Consider the following 10,680-nt stretch of genomic DNA (forward strand, 5'->3'; position numbering starts at 1 on the left):
AGGGATACTGGAGTGGCTTGCCAGTTCCTGCTCCAGGTGGATCACGTTTAGTCAAAACTCTCCACTATGACCTGTCCATCTTAGGTGGCCCTGCACGGCATAGCTCATAGCTTCTCTGAGTTATTCAAGCCCCTTCGCCACCTAGACAGCATCTTAAAAAGCAGAGACATCACCTTGCCGACAAAGGTCCGTCTAGTTAAAGCTATGGTTTTCCCAGTAGTGATGTATGGAAGTGAGAGCTGGACCATAAAGAAGGCTGATCGCCGAAGAATTGATGCTTTTGAATTATGGTGCTGGAGGAGACTCTTGAGAGTCCCATGGACTGCAAGAAGATCAAACCTATCCATTCTGAAGGAAATCAGCCCTGAGTGCTCCCTGGAAGGACAGATCCTGAAGCTGAGGCTCCAAGACTTTGGCCACCTCATGAGAAGAGAAGACTCCCTGGAAAAGACCCTGATGTTGGGAAAGATGGAGGGCACTAGGAGAAGGGGACGACAGAGGACGAGACAGCGGGATGGTGTTCTTGAGGCTACCAACATGAGGGAGGCAGTGGAAGACAGGAGTGCCTGGTGTGCTCTGGTCCATGGGGTCACGAAGAATCGGACACAACTAAATGACTAAACAAAACCAAAGTATTGGCATGGTTTCCCATTAAATGTTCAAATATTGGTTATTATTAGTGCACTATTGTCCTTGAATATACAATAATATTCCTTGAGTTGGCATTAGAGTGCATGTAATGAGCACTCACACCTTCATTTGTGGGACCGTGCACAGCACCATTGCGGTCTCGGGTGGCGGTTTGAGGCCTTGGGTGGAATCCTTTAGTCTATCTTACCTAAATGGTAACGTAATTTTGAGTTACGAACGCAGCAAACCCGGAAGTGTATACTTCTGGGTTTCGCCACATGAACAGAAGCACTTTATTGCGCCGTGCGCAGAAGTGGCGCCTCCGGATACGGACTTTTCGGGGTAAATACGGACCCCTGGGACGAATTAAGTTCGTATCTGGAGGATCCACTGTACCTTCCATTTCCTACCCCGGCCTGACCTTTCCCCATCAAAACAGACAGAATAGATTTACACACTCCTTTGAGAAATCAACTGGATCTGCTATTAATCAACAAGCCCTTCCTCAAATAGGTAATGCTCCGGGGAGAATGCGATGGACTCCCTTTGGCTTTTACATATTTGCACTTCCAAACTGGACCTGCTCTGGCTTCCATCTGCTCCTTGCGTATCTGCATTCAGAAAACCAACCTTAACCTATGTCCTCACCGCTAAGCTTTTCATTTGGGAAAGCCTTCGCCACATTTTATAGGCCATCTTTTGGGCATGTTGGTGCTCTGTTTTGATTCTTGTCTACTTGGAAGCAAGCCCCATTGATGGCAGCGGCAGCACTTGGTCCTAGATAAGTGGCAATAGGATTGCAGCCTTAATGTAGAAACGAGCCTTCAGATCCCAATTCCAAGCGAGTCTGCAGAATGGATGTGCCTTCTATTCCTTTCCCTGAATAAGAAGGTGAAAGAGCTTTAATAAATGGTCTGTAACACTTGAGAGCTTAAATCTTTAAAAAATTGCTTCTTATTAAGAGTCTAATGGTTTTTAAATGTAAACACAAAGAACATTTGCCTCCCAAGCATGACTATCCTAGTGGTTTCTCACATCACTAGAAGCATATTACGCTTTCCAGGCCATTGACTTGCAGAAGATCACTCAAGTCGAGGCAGTTCTTTGTATGGCATCTCAGTTCATTGATGACTTTTATTTTGGAGGGTATGTGTTTGTTTTGTTTTTGCATTTTGGCCAAAATGTAACCAATACCATACAAGGAAGGAAGGAAGGGAAAAATACGTAAGTTCCAAACTAAATACTAATTATTAGCCGCTAAGTTGCATGTGCCCAGGGAAACATGCAAATATTTATTTTGTAGTAAGCCTGAGACAACAGTACAAGGCTTGGCACATCCCTGGGAGATCGGTATTCATAACTCAGTCCACCAGCTGTGGAATAAACCAGGTGGATTGGCGGGGCAATGCCTGATTTCCTTTATTTTCCATGAAACGAGAAAACAGCAATGACCGCTTTGAGTTGGGAGAAATGAGAATGAAATGGAACCAAACTATGTGTTGTGGCAGGGCTGCCTTTTGGGGCGGTTTTGAGGCAGAGCCCTGCTCCACGCCTCAGCCGCTCATGCTTCCAGTTCCTAAATCCCTTACTGCTTCCATCAGTTTTCCAGATGTCACAAAGGTGAGGAACAAAGGACACCTCTGAATGAGCTGTGGCCTGTCCTAAGGCAAGCAGAAGCAAAGGAGGGCAGGGCTACTGTGCCTTCGTAGCTGTGTGGAAGGGGCAATTTGGGGAGATGCAGCTTGTCATCTTCAAGGCTGATCGCCGAAGAATTGATGCTTTTGAATTATGGTGCTGGAGGAGACTCTTGAGAGTCCCATGGACTGCAAGAAGATCAAACCTATCCATTCTGAAGGAAATCAGCCCTGAGTGCTCCCTGGAAGGACAGATCGTGAAGCTGAGGCTCCAATACTTTGGCCACCTCATGAGAAGAGAAGACTCCCTGGAAAAGACCCTGATGTTGGGAAAGATTGAGGGCACTAGGAGAAGGGGACGGCAGAAGATGAGATGGTTGGACAGTGTTCTCGAAGCTACGAACATGAGTTTGACCAAACTGCGGGAGGCAGTGCAAGACAGGAGTGCCTGGCGTGCTATGGTCCATGGGGTCACGAAGAGTCGGACACGACTAAACGACTAAACAACAAGCTTGTCATACAGAGAAGAGTAAAGGTCCATCTGCTGGAATTAGGGTTGCCGTCCACCCCTAGAAAGATGAGATTGTGTTTGTGTGTGTGTGTGTGTGTGTGTGTGTGTCCCTTGTCCTGTTTGGACTTAACCGGGACAACTTCCCCCCCGTATTCGAGCTCATCCTCGAGGGTGTGTGTGTAAAAGAGCTCCCATAATCCCTTGCCATCGGCCATGCTGGCTGGGAACGATGAAAGCTGGAGTCTAGCGAGGTCTTGGGGCCCTGTCTGCACCCCTCCTTTAGGGTTTGTGCATAGTGTGAAATCTGTTCAGTGGCGACTGATGAGGCCAGAGGTTGGTGGTCTGGAAACCACGGGTCTTGCCACTGGCAGGAGTAATGGATTGAGCATGCTGGCGCATTTGTACCATCTCAGTCTTGCCCCTCCCAGCAGAGGCATGGGCAACAGGAGTTCAGGTGAGCACCTTTAAAAGATGGCAAATGTCTCTTCTACCAGCTGCCTTTGGGTTCAGCAAATAAATTTGAGATTTCTCTCCATGGTTATCCAAATTGAAGAAAAGGAGGCATCTCCCAGTTGAGGCCCCTCCAGGGCTCAAAAGCATGGGGGGGGCTTGTTTTCTCATCGGAGGCAGAACAGAATCATTGATTTCAAATTGGAAGCAAACTGTGTGTGGATGGGAGTTGCCAACCGAGGCAAGGACATTCTCTCCCTCTGGGACAGAATATGAGGAATCTCATTCGGAACAGTTTCTTCGCCTTATTTCCACTTGACCGTTGCCACTGAAACCGGCAGACATCGCAGGGGCTTGCTCCGAGAATGAAAACAGCTTCCAACACTTAAAAATATTATATCTACAATGGGAATTTTGCCTGTTTTTCTTGATCGTTGCCGGGTGGAGTTTCAATGGGTTCCAGTGCCTGGAAATGGAATTAGGGTCATTTCCGCCTTTCCTTACAAGTCCATCCCCGATTCTGTCAGGTTGACCAACTTTTTAAGCAGCTTGGTGCAACCTGGCCGCTGTAAATCAATGGAGTCAACGGGAGGTGAATTGTTCCGCGTTACCTTTTTAAAGGATCTTAGCTTGGCATTGCCCCCCCCCCACTAAACGATAAGCATTCAGAGCGGAAAAAGTCCTGATGGTTAATGCATTAAGGGCTCAGACAGCCTCTCCTGTGATTTAGCTTTTTCCAAAGGACTCACGATGCACTTGTCTTCCAATGCATTTTGCTAATTACACCATAGATTTCCCCATTGATGAATAAGTGCTGAATTAACACAGGAGCTTTAATGTTTCGCTTTCCCTATTATTGTTGTACAAGGAGCCGTGCGGCAGATGCCGGCAGTTAGCTACACAAACATTAGTCTTAACGATTGGCCATTTGGATTTGGTGACAAACGGCAGCCTGGTGGAAATCGGAGCCTCAAACCAATCAGGAAGTTAATGAGGAGAGAAATTACCACGGCAGCTTCCCCTTAATTACATCCACGCCAGGCAGGAAGGGAGGGCCGCTTGCGTGGATCCTGACTCATCAAAGGTGAGCAAGGTCAGGGACCCCTTTGCTTTGATTTTTGTATCTAGTGGAGATGGAAATGTTGCCAACATTTCTCCCACTGTGTATTAGTTTTCAAATTCTTTCAACATTTCATACCCATCTGTTTTTATTTTTCCAGAGACTGGACGCTTGTGGTTTTGTTACTGCTTGCTTTTCTTTTCCCTTGCCCTCTGCTCGACAGCAAGCAAATAGCAAAGATGTTTATTCGGCTGTACGCCCATCATAAAACACAACACAACAAAACAAATCAAATAAAAACCGCAGACTCGTACAAACCACAGATAATATAACACAATTCACAGCTCACAAGGACAAATATTAACAATTCAAAAAACATATCTTGAAGGTTTAAGATTAAAAATTTAGGCGCCTAACTAAAATCAATAACTGATGTCATTTTAAAAACAATTCTTATAACTATCAATAATCAGCTAACATTCCATTCCGTCTCTTGTACGAGAGGACGGCTGTTAGGAATTTAGCAACCTGTAGAGTAATATAAGGGTCCACATCTTGAAGAACCCAGGCTAGCTGAAGGTCAACTGGATTGTCAGCCATAGGCTGGATTATGGAGTTTATGGAGCAGATCTTCAGCCATTTGGGTGTGCTTCATCATACGTCATCACAGCAGCAAGACTCCTGTTTGATAATAGGAATCATTTTATTATTGATACCCCGCCCACCTGGCTGGGTTTCCCCACCCACTCACGGTGGCTTCCAGCCATAGCTGCCAAGTCTCCCGTATTCCCCGGGAAACCCCCATTTTTCCAGCTGTTCCCAGCCGAAAAAACGGATTTTTTTGTTTTTTCCGGTTTATTCTGGCGCGGCGGCCATTTTGGAACTGGGCGGAGCATGCTCAGAAGCGACTTTTGATGCTGCTTTGCCCAGTTCCAAAATGGCTGCAGCGAGACTTCTGGTGCGGTGGCCATTTTGGAACAGGGCAGAGCAGCATCAAAAGTAGCTTCTGAGCATGCTCCGCCCAGTTCCAAAATGGCGGCAGCGCTACTTCCGGCCTGCTACTTCCGGTCCAGTCCCTTATTTCTCAGGCCGGAACTTGGCAGCTATGCTTCCAGCACATATAAAAACCATAATAAAACATCAAACCTTCAAACCTTCCTGACACAGGGCTGCCTTCAGATGTCTTCTGAAAGTTGTGTAGTTCTTGACATCTTGACATCTGGTGGGAAAAAGTCCTGCTGCAGCATTCATACACTTAATTTTTGCATTCCTTCCTTTCCCTGACCACTGCACGCCCCTCCTCATGGTGCCGCTTGAAGCAGATTCCGCCACATGGCCGGCCCGGCCCCGGACTCTTCTATTTCTTTGCCCTGAACCCTTTCCATGTGAGGCTGGGCAGCCACTGACACACATCAATGTCTCCACACCTTTCCTTGGTCATTCCAACCATGACAGGGTGGCAGAAATCTGCCAATGGATGGTGGTAGAGAAACTATTATTAGTGGTGCTCAACACATCATGTTGAGTGTCATGCTGTTCGGTCGGCTCCTGCGCACCGCGCTAAACCGGTGCGGAGCAGAGCGGGGACCGCCTTCCGTGATGCTGGCCAGCTTCCCATTGGCTGCAGGAAGCTCCTGCGCACGCCTCCTCCGCGCCGGAAGGAGCGCCGGAAATAGTGTTTTTGTATGTGTGCGTGCACTCTGGCCCACCATGGCGTCTGCGGGACTGTGAACCAGCCCAAGCCGCAAAAACTTTGCCGACCCCTGCATGTGCCCCACGATAGGCTGCCTCTAGAAATCTCCTGTCTGAACCAGCCCAGTTACGGTCCGTCCCCCACCTTCAGAGTATCACTGGTTAGCAGCCACAGGATGGGGCAGGGGCTTATCTGTGGTGGCACCCCAATTCTGGAATACCTTGAGATGTTTGCCCCAGACCCTCAACTGCTTAAGTAACTTTATTTCCTGCTTTTCGACAAGTGCAGGAGTAGTCGGTGTGTTTGTACTGCAGATGTTTTGGACTGCGTTTGCTATCGACTCCTGACTTTTGGCCTTGTCTACCCCCCCCCCCAGTGAGAGATTTTACTTTCTTGGGCTCCTTGATCACTGCAGATGGTGACAGCAGTCACGAAATTAAAAGACGCCTGCTTCTTGGGAGAAAAGCAATGACAAACCTAGACAGCATCTTAAAAAGCAGAGACATCACCTTGCCAACAAAGGTCCGTCTAGTTAAAGCTATGGTTTTCCCAGTAGTGATGTATGGAAGTGAGAGCTGGACCATAAAGAAGGCTGATCGCCAAAGAATTGATGCTTTTGAATTATGGTGCTGGAGGAGACTCTTGAGAGTCCCATGGACTGCAAGAAGATCAAACCTATCCATTCTGAAGGAAATCAGCCCTGAGTGCTCACTGGAAGGACAGATCATGAAGCTGAGGCTCCAATACTTTGGCCACCTCATGAGAAGAGAAGAATCCTTGGAAAAGACCCTGATGTTGGGAAAGTTTGAGGGCACTAGGAGAAGAGGACGACAGAGGATGAGATGGTTGGACAGTGTTCTCGGAGCTACGAACATGAGTTTGACCAAACTGCGGGAGGCAGTGCAAGACAGGAGTGCCTGGCGTGCTATGGTCCATGGGGTCACGAAGAGTCGGACACAACTAAACGACTAAACAACAACAACCCCCCCCCCAAAAGAAAAACCCAATTTAAAAAGAAATTGGAAGAAGCATTTCCATTATTCCAGGAGTTTTGACGCCTGTTAATGTTTTCCGTAGGGCAGTTGGTGTCAGTTGGCAGAGAGGATAGTGGCTGGCTCAGGCCCTACCTCTGTCTCAGCCTCCCTGCTTCCCTCACCACCTTCTTTCTCCCCAGGGCTGTTGACCTCAGTTAGCACCTGCCGGAAAACTTTTAATTGTGTTTGGATACCGATTTTATTATTGTCCCTGAAGTTTACTGCTCTAAGGTGATGTTGGTTTTATTATCCTTCTGCCGCTTACGAGAAGTTGTTCAAGTGTTTCTGCCTTCTTCTGTTGGATAGCTTATGTCAATGCTACTTTTCTGTAACATGCCTTCTAAATTTTTGGCAATGCTTTATTTTCCTAAAACCGGCAGGGTAGAAATAAATCGGAATAAATAAATAAACAAAATTGAACATTCTTTCCTCATTCCGTTTATACTGCTGGGAAGAACCTCTTTAATTGAATCACGCTTTATATACACTCAGATACATCTTGTTGCTAGAAGTTGAATTGAGGTTGGGCTGGGTTTTTTTTTTTTAAATGCTTTGCACAATGCAAAAACTACTCACTGTCCCTAGGCCTTCTTAAGGAGAGGTCTGGGCAGTTGTTGTTGTTGTTGTTTATTAAATTTGTACCCACAGGTCTCAGTTGCTAAGTGAGAGTCAACTTGTTTATTTTCTGATGGGAATTTTGTGATTATGATAGGTACAAGGCAAGCGGAAACTTTTGTTCAGCCTTCGGATGCCGTGCTGGGAAAAGCTTGCTCTTCCTATCATGCAACTGGTAAAGTCCTAAGAGCGCTGCTGGCAGCAGAAAGATGGCGACCCTTACCAGGGGCAGACTTGGGTATTTCAACGATGCACAAATGTGGTGCCCCCGCTCCTCGCCCTCCGTTCTGCCCATGTTGTGCCATCGTTGCGACAGCCTATAGTGCCCTCCAGGCTCAGCGCCCAATGCAGTGGAACTGGCCATGCATTTCTGCCTCTGCCCTTATCTTAGTCATCATTGTCTGTGGACAAGTAGGATAAGGTGGGGCGGAGTGAGCAAGGGGGCGGACTGGGAAACCGCGCATGCGTGGCAGGGTGGCGGTTGATTCTGCACTGTAATTTCACAGGGATGATTAAGAGGGAGGGAGGCTTCTTCCAGCCACGTTTTCATTCATTCATTTATTCCGTAGAATGGTTCTCTTTTTTAACAACAACAACAGAGCAGGTTACAAAAAAAGGTGTTGTTTTGTATAGCACTGAAATTTTTAGGGTTTTCCCCCCAATTAAAAATGGCACCTCATCCATGTGGGAATGTTCAGGGAGGCAGGAGAGGATATATTGTTTAATTATACCCTTCCCAACTTGTGTTAACAAGTTCTACAATTTAGCAGAGTAACGTTCCTCTTTTTAAGCTTACACAGTGGATAACGTTTTTGCCAGGCTTCTTTAAGCCCCTAAAATAAGTTTTCTGGTAATTCCCCTTTTATTCTCTCCTAAAAGGAATAGACACGACAGAGTCTTGTATAAGTATAAAAGAGTTTACTCACACATTCTGTTCACAGATGGATCCCAGGAAGCAGACTTAAGTTACAAAATGCATACACCTGGAATCTATCCCATAAGGAGATAGTTAATTTGTCCTCTCTTAGCTGGAAGCCAAGGGGGCATCTCAGACTGATGCTTCTTCAACGAAAGCAAAATGGAGAAGAGAGATATATGGTGGCCAGCGCTGTGCTTTTGTTACCTGCACAGGTGAGGTCACGCCCAAGTCTGGCCACATGTAGAGGAAGTTTGTCCCAGCCCAGGAGGAAACAGGAAGTTTATCTACTGGCTGGACAAACATCCCTCTTCATGTCTAAACATGTCCACTCTAGGATTGTTGTATCTGACTGCTCTGTGTTTCACACCCCACAATCCAGTCGCACTGCAAACAGGATTCCAGACAGTAGTTAATGTTGGGAACTGCCCTGAGATCCACATAAATGAATAAATAATAATAATGGATAGATTAGTCTAAAAGGCAAAAGGTTGAGCATTCACTGCCACTTTTTGGTGTGTTGATCACGCAACCCTGTAGGCTAATAGCAAACTAATTCTCTTTTGAGTGTGGACCATGGACTCACTGAAGTATCACCATCCCTGCACATCAAAGAGGTGGAAACAGACTTGGAGGAACCTCAAGGTTCGCAGAGAACCCAAGTGCAGAGAAATCCTCTCCGAAATGCCCCACTGAGGACTGAGCATGCTCAGTAGCCACAAAATCTTGGCTGACTGTTGCAGAAGAAATGTTAAGCTAGAAGGGGGGCACGGGAGCAGCCCTCCCCACTGCAACAGGTTGTGGCTGGTTCCAGTTGTCGAACCTGTTTTTCATGTGGATTTTGCAGCTCATTCCAAGCATGGACTACCATATCTAGCTGCAGCTTCCTGATCCGCATGCCTGACTTCTCCAGGGACTAAACATCGGCTTCTTGCAAACATTTCAGAAGATTGTCATTGTCGCTGAAGAAGGTGGAAACTTGTCTTCCCAGTTAGTTACTGCTTGTCTATACTGACTGTCCGGACCTGGGACTGGTGCTATTCCGAACTTCTTTTCCTGCTTCTGCAGGAGTCCAGGGAGAAATGACAGTTGTGTATGAGTGCATGACAATCACTTGTGGCCCAATTTCTCTTGAAACATTTGTCTACAAGAGACATTTGAATGAGGAGTCATTACAGAGCCTCTGGCCTGCCAGGCATGCTCAGTGGCAATTGAGAAGCCTGTAGCTTTCTGTATGTTGTTGGGATTCTATCAGCCCCCGCCAGCATGGCCAATGGTCAGGGATGATTGGATGCATTGCCTGATGACATCAAGTCTACTCTAATATGTCTGTTTCTGTTTGGGTGAGGGTGGGGATGTGGGAGTGTTCAAGGTAGCAGGAGAGGAGATATTGTTTTCTAATATCCTTCCTAACTTGTGCTAGCAAGTTCCTATACTTTTACAGTACAGTGGTACCTCGGTTTATGAACACAATTGGTTCCGGAAGTCTGTTCATAAACTGAAACGTTCATTAACTGAAGCGAACTTTCCCATTGATAGTAATGGAAAGTGGATTGATCTGTTCCAGACGGTCCGCGGAGTACTTAAACTGAAGCATTCATAAACTGAAGCGAACTTTCCCATTGAAAGTAATGGAAAGTGGATTAATCCGTTCCAGACGGGTCCGCGGAGTACTCAAACCTGAAGCGTACTTAACCCGAAGCATGGGTGTAATTGGTTCTGGAAGTCTGTTCATAAACTGAAGCGAACTTTCCCATTGAAAGTAATGGAAAGTGAATTAATCCATTCCAGATGGGTCCATGGCGTTCGTAAACCGAAAATTTGTAAACCGAGGTGTTCATAAACCGAGGTTCCACTGTATACAGTATACTCCTATACTGTAACAGAGTTACATTTCCCTCTTTACATGCACAGCAGATGGTTGGTTGCAGGCTCGTGTGAGCCTCTGACTATTATACATTTCAGTCTGTCTCAGATTGAATTCTACGTTCCTGGTAAGTTCCCTTGAATCCCTTGTAAAAGAATAAAGATGCCACAATCTTATTCAAAGTCAATAAAAGAAGTTGACTCACATCAGTTCACAGTTGGATTCCTGAAGGCAGACTTAGTAACAAATATGTACATGTGGATCTACCCC

General features: G+C 46.4%; 1 protein-coding gene across 1 annotated transcript in view; it reads left to right on the plus strand.

Annotated features, from left to right (window-relative positions):
- Nucleotides 1-10,680, plus strand: part of DMRT1 (doublesex and mab-3 related transcription factor 1) — a 53,433-nt gene that overhangs the window by 40,867 nt on the left and 1,886 nt on the right. The window lies entirely within an intron of this gene.

Source organism: Zootoca vivipara, chromosome 15, assembly GCF_965207765.1.
Source record: "Zootoca vivipara chromosome 15, rZooViv2.hap1.1, whole genome shotgun sequence".
NCBI classification, from domain to species: Eukaryota; Metazoa; Chordata; class Lepidosauria; order Squamata; family Lacertidae; genus Zootoca; species Zootoca vivipara.